Source organism: Oncorhynchus mykiss, chromosome 19, assembly GCF_013265735.2.
Source record: "Oncorhynchus mykiss isolate Arlee chromosome 19, USDA_OmykA_1.1, whole genome shotgun sequence".
NCBI lineage: Eukaryota > Metazoa > Chordata > Actinopteri > Salmoniformes > Salmonidae > Oncorhynchus > Oncorhynchus mykiss.
This window is the reverse complement of record NC_048583.1, coordinates 1,669,484-1,690,339: the sequence shown is the minus strand read 5'-3', so window position 1 is coordinate 1,690,339 and position 20,856 is coordinate 1,669,484. Positions and strand designations below refer to the sequence as shown.

The 20,856-nt window shown below is 45.5% G+C and overlaps 24 non-coding genes across 24 annotated transcripts; all 24 read right to left on the bottom strand.

The window, feature by feature from the left end:
• Positions 1 to 630: 630 nt before the first annotated feature.
• Positions 631 to 702, bottom strand: trnae-cuc. The gene has a single exon. It is a non-coding gene; the product is annotated as a tRNA-Glu (tRNA).
• A 963-nt stretch (positions 703 to 1,665) lies between these two features.
• On the bottom strand, positions 1,666 to 1,737 carry trnae-cuc. Its single transcript has one exon. It is a non-coding gene; the product is annotated as a tRNA-Glu (tRNA).
• Positions 1,738 to 2,899: 1,162 nt separating this feature from the next.
• trnae-cuc lies at positions 2,900 to 2,971 on the bottom strand. The gene has a single exon. It is a non-coding gene; the product is annotated as a tRNA-Glu (tRNA).
• Positions 2,972 to 3,090: 119 nt separating this feature from the next.
• Positions 3,091 to 3,162, bottom strand: trnae-cuc. Its single transcript has one exon. It is a non-coding gene; the product is annotated as a tRNA-Glu (tRNA).
• Positions 3,163 to 4,125: 963 nt separating this feature from the next.
• trnae-cuc lies at positions 4,126 to 4,197 on the bottom strand. Its single transcript has one exon. It is a non-coding gene; the product is annotated as a tRNA-Glu (tRNA).
• Positions 4,198 to 5,160: 963 nt separating this feature from the next.
• On the bottom strand, positions 5,161 to 5,232 carry trnae-cuc. The gene has a single exon. It is a non-coding gene; the product is annotated as a tRNA-Glu (tRNA).
• Positions 5,233 to 6,195: 963 nt separating this feature from the next.
• Positions 6,196 to 6,267, bottom strand: trnae-cuc. Its single transcript has one exon. It is a non-coding gene; the product is annotated as a tRNA-Glu (tRNA).
• Positions 6,268 to 7,230: 963 nt separating this feature from the next.
• On the bottom strand, positions 7,231 to 7,302 carry trnae-cuc. Its single transcript has one exon. It is a non-coding gene; the product is annotated as a tRNA-Glu (tRNA).
• A 963-nt stretch (positions 7,303 to 8,265) lies between these two features.
• trnae-cuc lies at positions 8,266 to 8,337 on the bottom strand. Its single transcript has one exon. It is a non-coding gene; the product is annotated as a tRNA-Glu (tRNA).
• A 965-nt stretch (positions 8,338 to 9,302) lies between these two features.
• Positions 9,303 to 9,374, bottom strand: trnae-cuc. The gene has a single exon. It is a non-coding gene; the product is annotated as a tRNA-Glu (tRNA).
• Positions 9,375 to 9,483: 109 nt separating this feature from the next.
• On the bottom strand, positions 9,484 to 9,555 carry trnae-cuc. Its single transcript has one exon. It is a non-coding gene; the product is annotated as a tRNA-Glu (tRNA).
• A 999-nt stretch (positions 9,556 to 10,554) lies between these two features.
• Positions 10,555 to 10,626, bottom strand: trnae-cuc. Its single transcript has one exon. It is a non-coding gene; the product is annotated as a tRNA-Glu (tRNA).
• A 970-nt stretch (positions 10,627 to 11,596) lies between these two features.
• trnae-cuc lies at positions 11,597 to 11,668 on the bottom strand. The gene has a single exon. It is a non-coding gene; the product is annotated as a tRNA-Glu (tRNA).
• Positions 11,669 to 12,638: 970 nt separating this feature from the next.
• On the bottom strand, positions 12,639 to 12,710 carry trnae-cuc. Its single transcript has one exon. It is a non-coding gene; the product is annotated as a tRNA-Glu (tRNA).
• A 970-nt stretch (positions 12,711 to 13,680) lies between these two features.
• On the bottom strand, positions 13,681 to 13,752 carry trnae-cuc. Its single transcript has one exon. It is a non-coding gene; the product is annotated as a tRNA-Glu (tRNA).
• A 970-nt stretch (positions 13,753 to 14,722) lies between these two features.
• Positions 14,723 to 14,794, bottom strand: trnae-cuc. The gene has a single exon. It is a non-coding gene; the product is annotated as a tRNA-Glu (tRNA).
• A 970-nt stretch (positions 14,795 to 15,764) lies between these two features.
• trnae-cuc lies at positions 15,765 to 15,836 on the bottom strand. The gene has a single exon. It is a non-coding gene; the product is annotated as a tRNA-Glu (tRNA).
• Positions 15,837 to 16,806: 970 nt separating this feature from the next.
• On the bottom strand, positions 16,807 to 16,878 carry trnae-cuc. The gene has a single exon. It is a non-coding gene; the product is annotated as a tRNA-Glu (tRNA).
• Positions 16,879 to 16,987: 109 nt separating this feature from the next.
• On the bottom strand, positions 16,988 to 17,059 carry trnae-cuc. Its single transcript has one exon. It is a non-coding gene; the product is annotated as a tRNA-Glu (tRNA).
• Positions 17,060 to 18,021: 962 nt separating this feature from the next.
• On the bottom strand, positions 18,022 to 18,093 carry trnae-cuc. The gene has a single exon. It is a non-coding gene; the product is annotated as a tRNA-Glu (tRNA).
• A 109-nt stretch (positions 18,094 to 18,202) lies between these two features.
• On the bottom strand, positions 18,203 to 18,274 carry trnae-cuc. The gene has a single exon. It is a non-coding gene; the product is annotated as a tRNA-Glu (tRNA).
• A 962-nt stretch (positions 18,275 to 19,236) lies between these two features.
• Positions 19,237 to 19,308, bottom strand: trnae-cuc. Its single transcript has one exon. It is a non-coding gene; the product is annotated as a tRNA-Glu (tRNA).
• Positions 19,309 to 19,417: 109 nt separating this feature from the next.
• On the bottom strand, positions 19,418 to 19,489 carry trnae-cuc. The gene has a single exon. It is a non-coding gene; the product is annotated as a tRNA-Glu (tRNA).
• A 1,093-nt stretch (positions 19,490 to 20,582) lies between these two features.
• Positions 20,583 to 20,654, bottom strand: trnae-cuc. Its single transcript has one exon. It is a non-coding gene; the product is annotated as a tRNA-Glu (tRNA).
• Between the last annotated feature and the right edge of the window lie 202 nt (positions 20,655 to 20,856).

The window sequence follows — 20,856 nt, the reverse complement described above, 5'->3', positions numbered from 1 at the left end:
TCTGATAGGCTAATTGACATCCTTTGAGTCAATTGGAGGTGTACCTGTAGATGTATTTCAAGGCCTACCTTCAAACTCAGTGCCTCTTTGCTTGACTCCATGGGAAAACCAAAGGAAATCAGCCAAGACCTCAGAAAAAAAATGTAGACCTCCACAAATCTGGTTCATCCTTGGGAGCAATTTCCAAACGCCTGAAGGTACCTCGCTCATCTGTAGAAACAATAGTACGCAAGTATAAACACCATGGGACCACGCAGGCGTCATACCGCTCAGGAAGGAGACGCGTTCTGTCTCCTAGAGATGAACGTACTTTGGGTCGAAAAGTGCAAATCCATCCCAGAACTACAGCAAAGGACCTTGTGAAGATGCTGGAGGAAACAGGTACAAAATGGTCTATATCCACAGGCAAACGAGTCCTATATCGAAAAGGGCTCGCAAGCCAAAGAACACATCCCAACCGTGAAGCACAGCATCATGTTGGGGGTGCTTTGCTGCAGGAGGGTCTGGTGCACCACTAGAACACCTGGGAAGGACACTGCAGGTCAAATCAGTTTGCAATTTGAATATGTGCGATAACCTTCCATATTCATAGTGACAGGTTGCACAAGTAAACATGTAGCAAAAGAGTAGTTCCCTGACCGGGAATCGAACCCGGGCCGCGGCGGTGAGAGCGCCGAATCCTAACCACTAGACCACCAGGGAAGGGTACTAGAGTGAAAATCGGTTCCCAGTGTGAGCTGGTACATACAGTTGAAGTCGTAAGTTTCCATCCACTTAGGCTGGAGTCATTAAAACCTGTTTGTCAACCCCTCCACACATTTCTTGTTAACAAACTATAGTTTTGGCAGTCGGTTAGGACATCTACTTTGTGCATGACACAAGTAATTTTTCCAACAATTGTTTACAGACCGATTATTTCACTTATAATTCAGTGTATCACAAATCCAGTGGGTCAGAAGTTTACATACACTAAGTTGGCTGTGCCTTTAAACAGTTTGGAAAATTCCCGAAAATGATGTCATGGCTTTAGAAGCTTCTGATAGGCTAATTGACATCCTTTGAGTCACTTGGAGGTGTACCTGTAGATGTATTTCAAGGCCTACCTTCAAACTCAGTGCCTCTTTGCTTGACTCCATGGGAAAACCAAAGGAAATCAGCCAAGACCTCAGAAAAAAAATGTAGACCTCCACAAATCTGGTTCATCCTTGGGAGCAATTTCCAAACGCCTGAAGGTACCTCGCTCATCTGTAGAAACAATAGTACGCAAGTATAAACACCATGGGACCACGCAGGCGTCATACCGCTCAGGAAGGAGACGCGTTCTGTCTCCTAGAGATGAACGTACTTTGGGTCGAAAAGTGCAAATCCATCCCAGAACTACAGCAAAGGACCTTGTGAAGATGCTGGAGGAAACAGGTACAAAATGGTCTATATCCACAGGCAAACGAGTCCTATATCGAAAAGGGCTCGCAAGCCAAAGAACACATCCCAACCGTGAAGCACAGCATCATGTTGGGGGTGCTTTGCTGCAGGAGGGTCTGGTGCACCACTAGAACACCTGGGAAGGACACTGCAGGTCAAATCAGTTTGCAATTTGAATATGTGCGATAACCTTCCATATTCATAGTGACAGGTTGCACAAGTAAACATGTAGCAAAAGAGTAGTTCCCTGACCGGGAATCGAACCCGGGCCGCGGCGGTGAGAGGGCCGAATCCTAACCACTAGACCACCAGGGAAGGGTACTAGAGTGAAAATCGGTTCCCAGTGTGAGCTGGTACATACAGTTGAAGTCGTAAGTTTCCATCCACTTAGGCTGGAGTCATTAAAACCTGTTTGTCAACCCCTCCACACATTTCTTGTTAACAAACTATAGTTTTGGCAGTCGGTTAGGACATCTACTTTGTGCATGACACAAGTAATTTTTCCAACAATTGTTTACAGACCGATTATTTCACTTATAATTCAGTGTATCACAAATCCAGTGGGTCAGAAGTTTACATACACTAAGTTGGCTGTGCCTTTAAACAGTTTGGAAAATTCCCGAAAATGATGTCATGGCTTTAGAAGCTTCTGATAGGCTAATTGACATCCTTTGAGTCAATTGGAGGTGTACCTGTAGATGTATTTCAAGGCCTACCTTCAAACTCAGTGCCTCTTTGCTTGACTCCATGGGAAAACCAAAGGAAATCAGCCAAGACCTCAGAAAAAAAATGTAGACCTCCACAAATCTGGTTCATCCTTGGGAGCAATTTCCAAACGCCTGAAGGTACCTCGCTCATCTGTAGAAACAATAGTACGCAAGTATAAACACCATGGGACCACGCAGGCGTCATACCGCTCAGGAAGGAGACGCGTTCTGTCTCCTAGAGATGAACGTACTTTGGGTCGAAAAGTGCAAATCCATCCCAGAACTACAGCAAAGGACCTTGTGAAGATGCTGGAGGAAACAGGTACAAAATGGTCTATATCCACAGGCAAACGAGTCCTATATCGAAAAGGGCTCGCAAGCCAAAGAACACATCCCAACCGTGAAGCACAGCATCATGTTGGGGGTGCTTTACTGCAGGAGGGTCTGGTGCACCACTAGAACACCTGGGAAGGACACTGCAGGGCAAATAAGTTTGCAATTTGAAGTGGTACATATGTGCAACAACCTACTAAATTCATAGTGACAGGATGCACAACCAAACAAGGAGCATAGACTATAGACTATTTCCTTTACCGGGAATCGAACCCGGGCCGCGAGAGCGCCGAATCCTAACCACTAGACCACCAGGGAAGGGTACTAGAGTGCAAATCGGTTCCCAGTGTGAGCTGGTACATATGTGCATATGTACATATGTGCCTTCCATATTCATAGTGACAGGTTGCACAAGTAAACATGTAGCAAAAGAGTAGTTCCCTGACCGGGAATCAAACCCGGGCCGCGGCGGTGAGAGCGCCGAATCCTAACCACTAGACCACCAGGGAAGGGTACTAGAGTGCAAATCGGTTCCCAGTGTGAGCTGGTACATATGTGCATATGTACATATGTGCCTTCCATATTCATAGTGACCGGTTGCACAAGTAAACATGTAGCAAAAGAGTAGTTCCCTGACCGGGAATCGAACCCGGGCCGCGGCGGTGAGAGCGCCGAATCCTAACCACTAGACCACCAGGGAAGGGTACTAGAGTGAAAATCGGTTCCCAGTGTGAGCTGGTACATACAGTTGAAGTCGTAAGTTTCCATCCACTTAGGCTGGAGTCATTAAAACCTGTTTGTCAACCCCTCCACACATTTCTTGTTAACAAACTATAGTTTTGGCAGTCGGTTAGGACATCTACTTTGTGCATGACACAAGTAATTTTTCCAACAATTGTTTACAGACCGATTATTTCACTTATAATTCAGTGTATCACAAATCCAGTGGGTCAGAAGTTTACATACACTAAGTTGGCTGTGCCTTTAAACAGTTTGGAAAATTCCCGAAAATGATGTCATGGCTTTAGAAGCTTCTGATAGGCTAATTGACATCCTTTGAGTCAATTGGAGGTGTACCTGTAGATGTATTTCAAGGCCTACCTTCAAACTCAGTGCCTCTTTGCTTGACTCCATGGGAAAACCAAAGGAAATCAGCCAAGACCTCAGAAAAAAAATGTAGACCTCCACAAATCTGGTTCATCCTTGGGAGCAATTTCCAAACGCCTGAAGGTACCTCGCTCATCTGTAGAAACAATAGTACGCAAGTATAAACACCATGGGACCACGCAGGCGTCATACCGCTCAGGAAGGAGACGCGTTCTGTCTCCTAGAGATGAACGTACTTTGGGTCGAAAAGTGCAAATCCATCCCAGAACTACAGCAAAGGACCTTGTGAAGATGCTGGAGGAAACAGGTACAAAATGGTCTATATCCACAGGCAAACAAGTCCTATATCGAAAAGGGCTCGCAAGCCAAAGAACACATCCCAACCGTGAAGCACAGCATCATGTTGGGGGTGCTTTGCTGCAGGAGGGTCTGGTGCACCACTAGAACACCTGGGAAGGACACTGCAGGTCAAATCAGTTTGCAATTTGAATATGTGCGATAACCTTCCATATTCATAGTGACAGGTTGCACAAGTAAACATGTAGCAAAAGAGTAGTTCCCTGACCGGGAATCGAACCCGGGCCGCGGCGGTGAGAGCGCCGAATCCTAACCACTAGACCACCAGGGAAGGGTACTAGAGTGAAAATCGGTTCCCAGTGTGAGCTGGTACATACAGTTGAAGTCGTAAGTTTCCATCCACTTAGGCTGGAGTCATTAAAACCTGTTTGTCAACCCCTCCACACATTTCTTGTTAACAAACTATAGTTTTGGCAGTCGGTTAGGACATCTACTTTGTGCATGACACAAGTAATTTTTCCAACAATTGTTTACAGACCGATTATTTCACTTATAATTCAGTGTATCACAAATCCAGTGGGTCAGAAGTTTACATACACTAAGTTGGCTGTGCCTTTAAACAGTTTGGAAAATTCCCGAAAATGATGTCATGGCTTTAGAAGCTTCTGATAGGCTAATTGACATCCTTTGAGTCACTTGGAGGTGTACCTGTAGATGTATTTCAAGGCCTACCTTCAAACTCAGTGCCTCTTTGCTTGACTCCATGGGAAAACCAAAGGAAATCAGCCAAGACCTCAGAAAAAAAATGTAGACCTCCACAAATCTGGTTCATCCTTGGGAGCAATTTCCAAACGCCTGAAGGTACCTCGCTCATCTGTAGAAACAATAGTACGCAAGTATAAACACCATGGGACCACGCAGGCGTCATACCGCTCAGGAAGGAGACGCGTTCTGTCTCCTAGAGATGAACGTACTTTGGGTCGAAAAGTGCAAATCCATCCCAGAACTACAGCAAAGGACCTTGTGAAGATGCTGGAGGAAACAGGTACAAAATGGTCTATATCCACAGGCAAACGAGTCCTATATCGAAAAGGGCTCGCAAGCCAAAGAACACATCCCAACCGTGAAGCACAGCATCATGTTGGGGGTGCTTTGCTGCAGGAGGGTCTGGTGCACCACTAGAACACCTGGGAAGGACACTGCAGGTCAAATCAGTTTGCAATTTGAATATGTGCGATAACCTTCCATATTCATAGTGACAGGTTGCACAAGTAAACATGTAGCAAAAGAGTAGTTCCCTGACCGGGAATCGAACCCGGGCCGCGGCGGTGAGAGCGCCGAATCCTAACCACTAGACCACCAGGGAAGGGTACTAGAGTGAAAATCGGTTCCCAGTGTGAGCTGGTACATACAGTTGAAGTCGTAAGTTTCCATCCACTTAGGCTGGAGTCATTAAAACCTGTTTGTCAACCCCTCCACACATTTCTTGTTAACAAACTATAGTTTTGGCAGTCGGTTAGGACATCTACTTTGTGCATGACACAAGTAATTTTTCCAACAATTGTTTACAGACCGATTATTTCACTTATAATTCAGTGTATCACAAATCCAGTGGGTCAGAAGTTTACATACACTAAGTTGGCTGTGCCTTTAAACAGTTTGGAAAATTCCCGAAAATGATGTCATGGCTTTAGAAGCTTCTGATAGGCTAATTGACATCCTTTGAGTCACTTGGAGGTGTACCTGTAGATGTATTTCAAGGCCTACCTTCAAACTCAGTGCCTCTTTGCTTGACTCCATGGGAAAACCAAAGGAAATCAGCCAAGACCTCAGAAAAAAAATGTAGACCTCCACAAATCTGGTTCATCCTTGGGAGCAATTTCCAAACGCCTGAAGGTACCTCGCTCATCTGTAGAAACAATAGTACGCAAGTATAAACACCATGGGACCACGCAGGCGTCATACCGCTCAGGAAGGAGACGCGTTCTGTCTCCTAGAGATGAACGTACTTTGGGTCGAAAAGTGCAAATCCATCCCAGAACTACAGCAAAGGACCTTGTGAAGATGCTGGAGGAAACAGGTACAAAATGGTCTATATCCACAGGCAAACGAGTCCTATATCGAAAAGGGCTCGCAAGCCAAAGAACACATCCCAACCGTGAAGCACAGCATCATGTTGGGGGTGCTTTGCTGCAGGAGGGTCTGGTGCACCACTAGAACACCTGGGAAGGACACTGCAGGTCAAATCAGTTTGCAATTTGAATATGTGCGATAACCTTCCATATTCATAGTGACAGGTTGCACAAGTAAACATGTAGCAAAAGAGTAGTTCCCTGACCGGGAATCGGACCCGGGCCGCGGCGGTGAGAGCGCCGAAGCCTAACCACTAGACCACCAGGGAAGGGTACTAGAGTGAAAATCGGTTCCCAGTGTGAGCTGGTACATACAGTTGAAGTCGTAAGTTTCCATCCACTTAGGCTGGAGTCATTAAAACCTGTTTGTCAACCCCTCCACACATTTCTTGTTAACAAACTATAGTTTTGGCAGTCGGTTAGGACATCTACTTTGTGCATGACACAAGTAATTTTTCCAACAATTGTTTACAGACCGATTATTTCACTTATAATTCAGTGTATCACAAATCCAGTGGGTCAGAAGTTTACATACACTAAGTTGGCTGTGCCTTTAAACAGTTTGGAAAATTCCCGAAAATGATGTCATGGCTTTAGAAGCTTCTGATAGGCTAATTGACATCCTTTGAGTCACTTGGAGGTGTACCTGTAGATGTATTTCAAGGCCTACCTTCAAACTCAGTGCCTCTTTGCTTGACTCCATGGGAAAACCAAAGGAAATCAGCCAAGACCTCAGAAAAAAAATGTAGACCTCCACAAATCTGGTTCATCCTTGGGAGCAATTTCCAAACGCCTGAAGGTACCTCGCTCATCTGTAGAAACAATAGTACGCAAGTATAAACACCATGGGACCACGCAGGCGTCATACCGCTCAGGAAGGAGACGCGTTCTGTCTCCTAGAGATGAACGTACTTTGGGTCGAAAAGTGCAAATCCATCCCAGAACTACAGCAAAGGACCTTGTGAAGATGCTGGAGGAAACAGGTACAAAATGGTCTATATCCACAGGCAAACGAGTCCTATATCGAAAAGGGCTCGCAAGCCAAAGAACACATCCCAACCGTGAAGCACAGCATCATGTTGGGGGTGCTTTGCTGCAGGAGGGTCTGGTGCACCACTAGAACACCTGGGAACGACACTGCAGGTCAAATCAGTTTGCAATTTGAATATGTGCGATAACCTTCCATATTCATAGTGACAGGTTGCACAAGTAAACATGTAGCAAAAGAGTAGTTCCCTGACCGGGAATCGAACCCGGGCCGCGGCGGTGAGAGCGCCGAATCCTAACCACTAGACCACCAGGGAAGGGTACTAGAGTGAAAATCGGTTCCCAGTGTGAGCTGGTACATACAGTTGAAGTCGTAAGTTTCCATCCACTTAGGCTGGAGTCATTAAAACCTGTTTGTCAACCCCTCCACACATTTCTTGTTAACAAACTATAGTTTTGGCAGTCGGTTAGGACATCTACTTTGTGCATGACACAAGTAATTTTTCCAACAATTGTTTACAGACCGATTATTTCACTTATAATTCAGTGTGTCACAAATCCAGTGGGTCAGAAGTTTACATACACTAAGTTGGCTGTGCCTTTAAACAGTTTGGAAAATTCCCGAAAATGATGTCATGGCTTTAGAAGCTTCTGATAGGCTAATTGACATCCTTTGAGTCACTTGGAGGTGTACCTGTAGATGTATTTCAAGGCCTACCTTCAAACTCAGTGCCTCTTTGCTTGACTCCATGGGAAAACCAAAGGAAATCAGCCAAGACCTCAGAAAAAAAATGTAGACCTCCACAAATCTGGTTCATCCTTGGGAGCAATTTCCAAACGCCTGAAGGTACCTCGCTCATCTGTAGAAACAATAGTACGCAAGTATAAACACCATGGGACCACGCAGGCGTCATACCGCTCAGGAAGGAGACGCGTTCTGTCTCCTAGAGATGAACGTACTTTGGGTCGAAAAGTGCAAATCCATCCCAGAACTACAGCAAAGGACCTTGTGAAGATGCTGGAGGAAACAGGTACAAAATGGTCTATATCCACAGGCAAACGAGTCCTATATCGAAAAGGGCTCGCAAGCCAAAGAACACATCCCAACCGTGAAGCACAGCATCATGTTGGGGGTGCTTTGCTGCAGGAGGGTCTGGTGCACCACTAGAACACCTGGGAAGGACACTGCAGGTCAAATCAGTTTGCAATTTGAATATGTGCGATAACCTTCCATATTCATAGTGACAGGTTGCACAAGTAAACATGTAGCAAAAGAGTAGTTCCCTGACCGGGAATCGAACCCGGGCCGCGGCGGTGAGAGCGCCGAATCCTAACCACTAGACCACCAGGGAAGGGTACTAGAGTGAAAATCGGTTCCCAGTGTGAGCTGGTACATACAGTTGAAGTCGTAAGTTTCCATCCACTTAGGCTGGAGTCATTAAAACCTGTTTGTCAACCCCTCCACACATTTCTTGTTAACAAACTATAGTTTTGGCAGTCGGTTAGGACATCTACTTTGTGCATGACACAAGTAATTTTTCCAACAATTGTTTACAGACCGATTATTTCACTTATAATTCAGTGTATCACAAATCCAGTGGGTCAGAAGTTTACATACACTAAGTTGGCTGTGCCTTTAAACAGTTTGGAAAATTCCCGAAAATGATGTCATGGCTTTAGAAGCTTCTGATAGGCTAATTGACATCCTTTGAGTCAATTGGAGGTGTACCTGTAGATGTATTTCAAGGCCTACCTTCAAACTCAGTGCCTCTTTGCTTGACTCCATGGGAAAACCAAAGGAAATCAGCCAAGACCTCAGAAAAAAAATGTAGACCTCCACAAATCTGGTTCATCCTTGGGAGCAATTTCCAAACGCCTGAAGGTACCTCGCTCATCTGTAGAAACAATAGTACGCAAGTATAAACACCATGGGACCACGCAGGCGTCATACCGCTCAGGAAGGAGACGCGTTCTGTCTCCTAGAGATGAACGTACTTTGGGTCGAAAAGTGCAAATCCATCCCAGAACTACAGCAAAGGACCTTGTGAAGATGCTGGAGGAAACAGGTACAAAATGGTCTATATCCACAGGCAAACGAGTCCTATATCGAAAAGGGCTCGCAAGCCAAAGAACACATCCCAACCGTGAAGCACAGCATCATGTTGGGGGTGCTTTGCTGCAGGAGGGTCTGGTGCACCACTAGAACACCTGGGAAGGACATTGCAAATCAGTTTGCAATTTGAAGTGGTACATATGTGCAACAACCTACTAAATTCATAGTGACAGGATGCACAACTAAACAAGGAGCATAGACTATTTCCTTTACCGGGAATCGAACCCGGGCCACGGCGGTGAGAGCGCCGAATCCTAACCACTAGACCACCAGGGAAGTGTACTAGAGTGCAAATCGGTTCCCAGTGTGAGCTGGTACATATGTGCGATAACCTTCCATATTCATAGTGACAGGTTGCACAAGTAAACATGTAGCAAAAGAGTAGTTCCCTGACCGGGAATCGAACCCGGGCCGCCGCGGTGAGAGCACCGAATCCTAACCACTAGACCACCAGGGAAGGGTACTAGAGTGCAAATCGGTTCCCAGTGTGAGCTGGTACATATGTGCGATAACCTTCCATATTCATAGTGACAGTTGAAGTCGTAAGTTTCCATCCACTTAGGCTGGAGTCATTAAAACCTGTTTGTCAACCCCTCCACACATTTCTTGTTAACAAACTATAGTTTTGGCAGTCGGTTAGGACATCTACTTTGTGCATGACACAAGTAATTTTTCCAACAATTGTTTACAGACCGATTATTTCACTTATAATTCAGTGTATCACAAATCCAGTGGGTCAGAAGTTTACATACACTAAGTTGGCTGTGCCTTTAAACAGTTTGGAAAATTCCCGAAAATGATGTCATGGCTTTAGAAGCTTCTGATAGGCTAATTGACATCCTTTGAGTCAATTGGAGGTGTACCTGTAGATGTATTTCAAGGCCTACCTTCAAACTCAGTGCCTCTTTGCTTGACTCCATGGGAAAACCAAAGGAAATCAGCCAAGACCTCAGAAAAAAAATGTAGACCTCCACAAATCTGGTTCATCCTTGGGAGCAATTTCCAAACGCCTGAAGGTACCTCGCTCATCTGTAGAAACAATAGTACGCAAGTATAAACACCATGGGACCACGCAGGCGTCATACCGCTCAGGAAGGAGACGCGTTCTGTCTCCTAGAGATGAACGTACTTTGGGTCGAAAAGTGCAAATCCATCCCAGAACTACAGCAAAGGACCTTGTGAAGATGCTGGAGGAAACAGGTACAAAATGGTCTATATCCACAGGCAAACGAGTCCTATATCGAAAAGGGCTCGCAAGCCAAAGAACACATCCCAACCGTGAAGCACAGCATCATGTTGGGGGTGCTTTGCTGCAGGAGGGTCTGGTGCACCACTAGAACACCTGGGAAGGACCTTGTGGGGCTCGTCAGTTTGCAATTTGAAGTGGTACATATGTGCAACAACCTACTAAATTCATAGTGACAGGTTGCACAAGTAAACAAGGAGCATAGACTATTTCCCTGACCGGGAATCGAACCCGGGCCGCGGCGGTGAGAGCGCCGAATCCTAACCACTAGACCACCAGGGAAGGGTACTAGAGTGAAAATCGGTTCCCAGTGTGAGCTGGTACATACAGTTGAAGTCGTAAGTTTCCATCCACTTAGGCTGGAGTCATTAAAACCTGTTTGTCAACCCCTCCACACATTTCTTGTTAACAAACTATAGTTTTGGCAGTCGGTTAGGACATCTACTTTGTGCATGACACAAGTAATTTTTCCAACAATTGTTTACAGACCGATTATTTCACTTATAATTCAGTGTATCACAAATCCAGTGGGTCAGAAGTTTACATACACTAAGTTGGCTGTGCCTTTAAACAGTTTGGAAAATTCCCGAAAATGATGTCATGGCTTTAGAAGCTTCTGATAGGCTAATTGACATCCTTTGAGTCAATTGGAGGTGTACCTGTAGATGTATTTCAAGGCCTACCTTCAAACTCAGTGCCTCTTTGCTTGACTCCATGGGAAAACCAAAGGAAATCAGCCAAGACCTCAGAAAAAAAATGTAGACCTCCACAAATCTGGTTCATCCTTGGGAGCAATTTCCAAACGCCTGAAGGTACCTCGCTCATCTGTAGAAACAATAGTACGCAAGTATAAACACCATGGGACCACGCAGGCGTCATACCGCTCAGGAAGGAGACGCGTTCTGTCTCCTAGAGATGAACGTACTTTGGGTCGAAAAGTGCAAATCCATCCCAGAACTACAGCAAAGGACCTTGTGAAGATGCTGGAGGAAACAGGTACAAAATGGTCTATATCCACAGGCAAACGAGTCCTATATCGAAAAGGGCTCGCAAGCCAAAGAACACATCCCAACCGTGAAGCACAGCATCATGTTGGGGGTGCTTTGCTGCAGGAGGGTCTGGTGCACCACTAGAACACCTGGGAAGGACCTTGTGGGGCTCGTCAGTTTGCAATTTGAAGTGGTACATATGTGCAACAACCTACTAAATTCATAGTGACAGGTTGCACAAGTAAACAAGGAGCATAGACTATTTCCCTGACCGGGAATCGAACCCGGGCCGCGGCGGTGAGAGCGCCGAATCCTAACCACTAGACCACCAGGGAAGGGTACTAGAGTGAAAATCGGTTCCCAGTGTGAGCTGGTACATACAGTTGAAGTCGTAAGTTTCCATCCACTTAGGCTGGAGTCATTAAAACCTGTTTGTCAACCCCTCCACACATTTCTTGTTAACAAACTATAGTTTTGGCAGTCGGTTAGGACATCTACTTTGTGCATGACACAAGTAATTTTTCCAACAATTGTTTACAGACCGATTATTTCACTTATAATTCAGTGTATCACAAATCCAGTGGGTCAGAAGTTTACATACACTAAGTTGGCTGTGCCTTTAAACAGTTTGGAAAATTCCCGAAAATGATGTCATGGCTTTAGAAGCTTCTGATAGGCTAATTGACATCCTTTGAGTCAATTGGAGGTGTACCTGTAGATGTATTTCAAGGCCTACCTTCAAACTCAGTGCCTCTTTGCTTGACTCCATGGGAAAACCAAAGGAAATCAGCCAAGACCTCAGAAAAAAAATGTAGACCTCCACAAATCTGGTTCATCCTTGGGAGCAATTTCCAAACGCCTGAAGGTACCTCGCTCATCTGTAGAAACAATAGTACGCAAGTATAAACACCATGGGACCACGCAGGCGTCATACCGCTCAGGAAGGAGACGCGTTCTGTCTCCTAGAGATGAACGTACTTTGGGTCGAAAAGTGCAAATCCATCCCAGAACTACAGCAAAGGACCTTGTGAAGATGCTGGAGGAAACAGGTACAAAATGGTCTATATCCACAGGCAAACGAGTCCTATATCGAAAAGGGCTCGCAAGCCAAAGAACACATCCCAACCGTGAAGCACAGCATCATGTTGGGGGTGCTTTGCTGCAGGAGGGTCTGGTGCACCACTAGAACACCTGGGAAGGACCTTGTGGGGCTCGTCAGTTTGCAATTTGAAGTGGTACATATGTGCAACAACCTACTAAATTCATAGTGACAGGTTGCACAAGTAAACAAGGAGCATAGACTATTTCCCTGACCGGGAATCGAACCCGGGCCGCGGCGGTGAGAGCGCCGAATCCTAACCACTAGACCACCAGGGAAGGGTACTAGAGTGAAAATCGGTTCCCAGTGTGAGCTGGTACATACAGTTGAAGTCGTAAGTTTCCATCCACTTAGGCTGGAGTCATTAAAACCTGTTTGTCAACCCCTCCACACATTTCTTGTTAACAAACTATAGTTTTGGCAGTCGGTTAGGACATCTACTTTGTGCATGACACAAGTAATTTTTCCAACAATTGTTTACAGACCGATTATTTCACTTATAATTCAGTGTATCACAAATCCAGTGGGTCAGAAGTTTACATACACTAAGTTGGCTGTGCCTTTAAACAGTTTGGAAAATTCCCGAAAATGATGTCATGGCTTTAGAAGCTTCTGATAGGCTAATTGACATCCTTTGAGTCAATTGGAGGTGTACCTGTAGATGTATTTCAAGGCCTACCTTCAAACTCAGTGCCTCTTTGCTTGACTCCATGGGAAAACCAAAGGAAATCAGCCAAGACCTCAGAAAAAAAATGTAGACCTCCACAAATCTGGTTCATCCTTGGGAGCAATTTCCAAACGCCTGAAGGTACCTCGCTCATCTGTAGAAACAATAGTACGCAAGTATAAACACCATGGGACCACGCAGGCGTCATACCGCTCAGGAAGGAGACGCGTTCTGTCTCCTAGAGATGAACGTACTTTGGGTCGAAAAGTGCAAATCCATCCCAGAACTACAGCAAAGGACCTTGTGAAGATGCTGGAGGAAACAGGTACAAAATGGTCTATATCCACAGGCAAACGAGTCCTATATCGAAAAGGGCTCGCAAGCCAAAGAACACATCCCAACCGTGAAGCACAGCATCATGTTGGGGGTGCTTTGCTGCAGGAGGGTCTGGTGCACCACTAGAACACCTGGGAAGGACCTTGTGGGGCTCGTCAGTTTGCAATTTGAAGTGGTACATATGTGCAACAACCTACTAAATTCATAGTGACAGGTTGCACAAGTAAACAAGGAGCATAGACTATTTCCCTGACCGGGAATCGAACCCGGGCCGCGGCGGTGAGAGCGCCGAATCCTAACCACTAGACCACCAGGGAAGGGTACTAGAGTGAAAATCGGTTCCCAGTGTGAGCTGGTACATACAGTTGAAGTCGTAAGTTTCCATCCACTTAGGCTGGAGTCATTAAAACCTGTTTGTCAACCCCTCCACACATTTCTTGTTAACAAACTATAGTTTTGGCAGTCGGTTAGGACATCTACTTTGTGCATGACACAAGTAATTTTTCCAACAATTGTTTACAGACCGATTATTTCACTTATAATTCAGTGTATCACAAATCCAGTGGGTCAGAAGTTTACATACACTAAGTTGGCTGTGCCTTTAAACAGTTTGGAAAATTCCCGAAAATGATGTCATGGCTTTAGAAGCTTCTGATAGGCTAATTGACATCCTTTGAGTCAATTGGAGGTGTACCTGTAGATGTATTTCAAGGCCTACCTTCAAACTCAGTGCCTCTTTGCTTGACTCCATGGGAAAACCAAAGGAAATCAGCCAAGACCTCAGAAAAAAAATGTAGACCTCCACAAATCTGGTTCATCCTTGGGAGCAATTTCCAAACGCCTGAAGGTACCTCGCTCATCTGTAGAAACAATAGTACGCAAGTATAAACACCATGGGACCACGCAGGCGTCATACCGCTCAGGAAGGAGACGCGTTCTGTCTCCTAGAGATGAACGTACTTTGGGTCGAAAAGTGCAAATCCATCCCAGAACTACAGCAAAGGACCTTGTGAAGATGCTGGAGGAAACAGGTACAAAATGGTCTATATCCACAGGCAAACGAGTCCTATATCGAAAAGGGCTCGCAAGCCAAAGAACACATCCCAACCGTGAAGCACAGCATCATGTTGGGGGTGCTTTGCTGCAGGAGGGTCTGGTGCACCACTAGAACACCTGGGAAGGACCTTGTGGGGCTCGTCAGTTTGCAATTTGAAGTGGTACATATGTGCAACAACCTACTAAATTCATAGTGACAGGTTGCACAAGTAAACAAGGAGCATAGACTATTTCCCTGACCGGGAATCGAACCCGGGCCGCGGCGGTGAGAGCGCCGAATCCTAACCACTAGACCACCAGGGAAGGGTACTAGAGTGAAAATCGGTTCCCAGTGTGAGCTGGTACATACAGTTGAAGTCGTAAGTTTCCATCCACTTAGGCTGGAGTCATTAAAACCTGTTTGTCAACCCCTCCACACATTTCTTGTTAACAAACTATAGTTTTGGCAGTCGGTTAGGACATCTACTTTGTGCATGACACAAGTAATTTTTCCAACAATTGTTTACAGACCGATTATTTCACTTATAATTCAGTGTATCACAAATCCAGTGGGTCAGAAGTTTACATACACTAAGTTGGCTGTGCCTTTAAACAGTTTGGAAAATTCCCGAAAATGATGTCATGGCTTTAGAAGCTTCTGATAGGCTAATTGACATCCTTTGAGTCAATTGGAGGTGTACCTGTAGATGTATTTCAAGGCCTACCTTCAAACTCAGTGCCTCTTTGCTTGACTCCATGGGAAAACCAAAGGAAATCAGCCAAGACCTCAGAAAAAAAATGTAGACCTCCACAAATCTGGTTCATCCTTGGGAGCAATTTCCAAACGCCTGAAGGTACCTCGCTCATCTGTAGAAACAATAGTACGCAAGTATAAACACCATGGGACCACGCAGGCGTCATACCGCTCAGGAAGGAGACGCGTTCTGTCTCCTAGAGATGAACGTACTTTGGGTCGAAAAGTGCAAATCCATCCCAGAACTACAGCAAAGGACCTTGTGAAGATGCTGGAGGAAACAGGTACAAAATGGTCTATATCCACAGGCAAACGAGTCCTATATCGAAAAGGGCTCGCAAGCCAAAGAACACATCCCAACCGTGAAGCACAGCATCATGTTGGGGGTGCTTTGCTGCAGGAGGGTCTGGTGCACCACTAGAACACCTGGGAAGGACCTTGTGGGGCTCGTCAGTTTGCAATTTGAAGTGGTACATATGTGCAACAACCTACTAAATTCATAGTGACAGGTTGCACAAGTAAACAAGGAGCATAGACTATTTCCCTGACCGGGAATCGAACCCGGGCCGCGGCGGTGAGAGCGCCGAATCCTAACCACTAGACCACCAGGGAAGGGTACTAGAGTGAAAATCGGTTCCCAGTGTGAGCTGGTACATACAGTTGAAGTCGTAAGTTTCCATCCACTTAGGCTGGAGTCATTAAAACCTGTTTGTCAACCCCTCCACACATTTCTTGTTAACAAACTATAGTTTTGGCAGTCGGTTAGGACATCTACTTTGTGCATGACACAAGTAATTTTTCCAACAATTGTTTACAGACCGATTATTTCACTTATAATTCAGTGTATCACAAATCCAGTGGGTCAGAAGTTTACATACACTAAGTTGGCTGTGCCTTTAAACAGTTTGGAAAATTCCCGAAAATGATGTCATGGCTTTAGAAGCTTCTGATAGGCTAATTGACATCCTTTGAGTCAATTGGAGGTGTACCTGTAGATGTATTTCAAGGCCTACCTTCAAACTCAGTGCCTCTTTGCTTTACTCCATGGGAAAACCAAAGGAAATCAGCCAAGACCTCAGAAAAAAAATGTAGACCTCCACAAATCTGGTTCATCCTTGGGAGCAATTTCCAAACGCCTGAAGGTACCTCGCTCATCTGTAGAAACAATAGTACGCAAGTATAAACACCATGGGACCACGCAGGCGTCATACCGCTCAGGAAGGAGACGCGTTCTGTCTCCTAGAGATGAACGTACTTTGGGTCGAAAAGTGCAAATCCATCCCAGAACTACAGCAAAGGACCTTGTGAAGATGCTGGAGGAAACAGGTACAAAATGGTCTATATCCACAGGCAAACGAGTCCTATATCGAAAAGGGCTCGCAAGCCAAAGAACACATCCCAACCGTGAAGCACAGCATCATGTTGGGGGTGCTTTGCTGCAGGAGGGTCTGGTGCACCACTAGAACACCTGGGAAGGACCTTGTGGGGCTCGTCAGTTTGCAATTTGAAGTGGTACATATGTGCAACAACCTACTAAATTCATAGTGACAGGTTGCACAAGTAAACAAGGAGCATAGACTATTTCCCTGACCGGGAATCGAACCCGGGCCGCGGCGGTGAGAGCGCCGAATCCTAACCACTAGACCACCAGGGAAGGGTACTAGAGTGCAAATCGGTTCCCAGTGTGAGCTGGTACATATGTGCGATAACCTTCAATATTCATAGTGACAGGTTGCACAAGTAAGCATGTAGCAAAGGAGTAGTTCCCTGACCGGGAATCGAACCCGGGCCACGGCGGTGAGAGCACCGAATCCTAACCACTAGACCACCAGGGAAGGGTACTAGAGTGAAAATCGGTTCCCAGTGTGAGCTGGTACATACAGTTGAAGTCGTAAGTTTCCATCCACTTAGGCTGGAGTCATTAAAACCTGTTTGTCAACCCCTCCACACATTTCTTGTTAACAAACTATAGTTTTGGCAGTCGGTTAGGACATCTACTTTGTGCATGACACAAGTAATTTTTCCAACAATTGTTTACAGACCGATTATTTCACTTATAATTCAGTGTATCACAAATCCAGTGGGTCAGAAGTTTACATACACTAAGTTGGCTGTGCCTTTAAACAGTTTGGAAAATTCCCGAAAATGATGTCATGGCTTTAGAAGCTTCTGATAGGCTAATTGACATCCTTTGAGTCAATTGGAGGTGTACCTGTAGATGTATTTCAAGGCCTACCTTCAAACTCAGTGCCTCTTTGCTTGACTCCATGGGAAAACCAAAGGAAATCAGCCAAGACCTCAGAAAAAAAATGTAGACCTCCACAAATCTGGTTCATCCTTGGGAGCAATTTCCAAACGCCTGAAGGTACCTCGCTCATCTGTAGAAACAATAGTACGCAAGTATAAACACCATGGGACCACGCAGGCGTCATACCGCTCAGGAAGGAGACGCGTTCTGTCTCCTAGAGATGAACGTACTTTGGGTCGAAAAGTGCAAATCCATCCCAGAACTACAGCAAAGGACCTTGTGAAGATGCTGGAGGAAACAGGTACAAAATGGTCTATATCCACAGGCAAACGAGTCCTATATCGAAAAGGGCTCGCAAGCCAAAGAACACATCCCAACCGTGAAGCACAGCATCATGTTGGGGGTGCTTTGCTGCAGGAGGGTCTGGTGCACCACTAGAACACCTGGGAAGGACACTGCAGGGCAAATCAGTTTGCAATTTGAATATGTGCAACAACCTACTAAATTCATAGTGACAGGTTGCACAAGTAAACAAGGAGCATAGACTATTTCCCTGACCGGGAATCGAACCCAGGCCGCGGCGGTGAGAGCGCCGAATCCTAACCACTAGACCACCAGGGAAGGGTACTAGAGTGCAAATCGGTTCCCAGTGTGAGCTGGTACATATGTGCGATAACCTTCGATATTCATAGTGACAGGTTGCACAAGTAAACATGTAGCAAAAGAGTAGTTCCCTGACCGGGAATCGAACCCGGGCCGCGGCGGTGAGAGCGCCGAATCCTAACCACTAGACCACCAGGGAAGGTTACTAGAGTGAAAATCGGTTCCCAGTGTGAGCTGGTACATACAGTTGAAGTCATAAGTTTCCATCCACTTAGGCTGGAGTCATTAAAACCTGTTTGTCAACCCCTCCACACATTTCTTGTTAACAAACTATAGTTTTGGCAGTCGGTTAGGACATCTACTTTGTGCATGACACAAGTAATTTTTCCAACAATTGTTTACAGACCGATTATTTCACTTATAATTCAGTGTATCACAAATCCAGTGGGTCAGAAGTTTACATACACTAAGTTGGCTGTGCCTTTAAACAGTTTGGAAAATTCCCGAAAATGATGTCATGGCTTTAGAAGCTTCTGATAGGCTAATTGACATCCTTTGAGTCAATTGGAGGTGTACCTGTAGATGTATTTCAAGGCCTACCTTCAAACTCAGTGCCTCTTTGCTTGACTCCATGGGAAAACCAAAGGAAATCAGCCAAGACCTCAGAAAAAAAATGTAGACCTCCACAAATCTGGTTCATCCTTGGGAGCAATTTCCAAACGCCTGAAGGTACCTCGCTCATCTGTAGAAACAATAGTACGCAAGTATAAACACCATGGGACCACGCAGGCGTCATACCGCTCAGGAAGGAGACGCGTTCTGTCTCCTAGAGATGAACGTACTTTGGGTCGAAAAGTGCAAATCCATCCCAGAACTACAGCAAAGGACCTTGTGAAGATGCTGGAGGAAACAGGTACAAAATGGTCTATATCCACAGGCAAACGAGTCCTATATCGAAAAGGGCTCGCAAGCCAAAGAACACATCCCAACCGTGAAGCACAGCATCATGTTGGGGGTGCTTTGCTGCAGGAGGGTCTGGTGCACCACTAGAACACCTGGGAAGGACACTGCAGGGCAAATCAGTTTGCAATTTGAATATGTGCAACAACCTACTAAATTCATAGTGACAGGTTGCACAAGTAAACAAGGAGCATAGACTATTTCCCTGACCGGGAATCGAACCCAGGCCGCGGCGGTGAGAGCGCCGAATCCTAACCACTAGACCACCAGGGAAGGGTACTAGAGTGCAAATCGGTTCCCAGTGTGAGCTGGTACATATGTGCGATAACCTTCGATATTCATAGTGACAGGTTGCACAAGTAAACATGTAGCAAAAGAGTAGTTCCCTGACCGGGAATCGAACCCGGGCCGCGGCGGTGAGAGCGCCGAATCCTAACCACTAGACCACCAGGGAAGGTTACTAGAGTGAAAATCGGTTCCCAGTGTGAGCTGGTACATACAGTTGAAGTCATAAGTTTCCATCCACTTAGGCTGGAGTCATTAAAACCTGTTTGTCAACCCCTCCACACATTTCTTGTTAACAAACTATAGTTTTGGCAGTCGGTTAGGACATCTACTTTGTGCATGACACAAGTAATTTTTCCAACAATTGTTTACAGACCGATTATTTCACTTATAATTCAGTGTATCACAAATCCAGTGGGTCAGAAGTTTACATACACTAAGTTGGCTGTGCCTTTAAACAGTTTGGAAAATTCCCGAAAATGATGTCATGGCTTTAGAAGCTTCTGATAGGCTAATTGACATCCTTTGAGTCAATTGGAGGTGTACCTGTAGATGTATTTCAAGGCCTACCTTCAAACTCAGTGCCTCTTTGCTTGACTCCATGGGAAAACCAAAGGAAATCAGCCAAGACCTCAGAAAAAAAATGTAGACCTCCACAAATCTGGTTCATCCTTGGGAGCAATTTCCAAACGCCTGAAGGTACCTCGCTCATCTGTAGAAACAATAGTACGCAAGTATAAACACCATGGGACCACGCAGGCGTCATACCGCTCAGGAAGGAGACGCGTTCTGTCTCCTAGAGATGAACGTACTTTGGGTCGAAAAGTGCAAATCCATCCCAGAACTACAGCAAAGGACCTTGTGAAGATGCTGGAGGAAACAGGTACAAAATGGTCTATATCCACAGGCAAACGAGTCCTATATCGAAAAGGGAAGGGAAATATGTTGGGGGTGCTTTGCTGCAGGAGGGTCTGGTGCACCACTAGAACACCTGGGAAGGACACTGCAGGGCAAATCAGTTTGCAATTTGAAGTGGTACCAATTTCTGGGATGGATTTGCACTTTTCGACCCAAAGTACGTTCATCTCTAGGAGACAGAACGCGTCTCCTTCCTGAGCAGTATGACGCCTGCGTGGTCCCATGGTGTTTATACTTGCGTACTATTGTTTCTACAGATGAGCGAGGTACCTTCAGGCGTTTGTGCAACAACCTACTAAATTCATAGTGACAGGTTGCACAAGTAAACAAGGAGCATAGACTATTTCCCTGACCGGGAATCGAACCCGGGCCACGGCGGTGAGAGCGCCGAATCCTAACCACTAGACCACCAGGGAAGGGTACTAGAGTGAAAATCGGTTCCCAGTGTGAGCTGGTACATACAGTTGAAGTCGTAAGTTTCCATCCACTTAGGCTGGAGTCATTAAAACCTGTTTGTCAACCCCTCCACACATTTCTTGTTAACAAACAATAGTTTTGGCAGTCGGTTAGGACATCTACTTTGTGCATGACACAAGTAATTTTTCCAACAATTGTTTA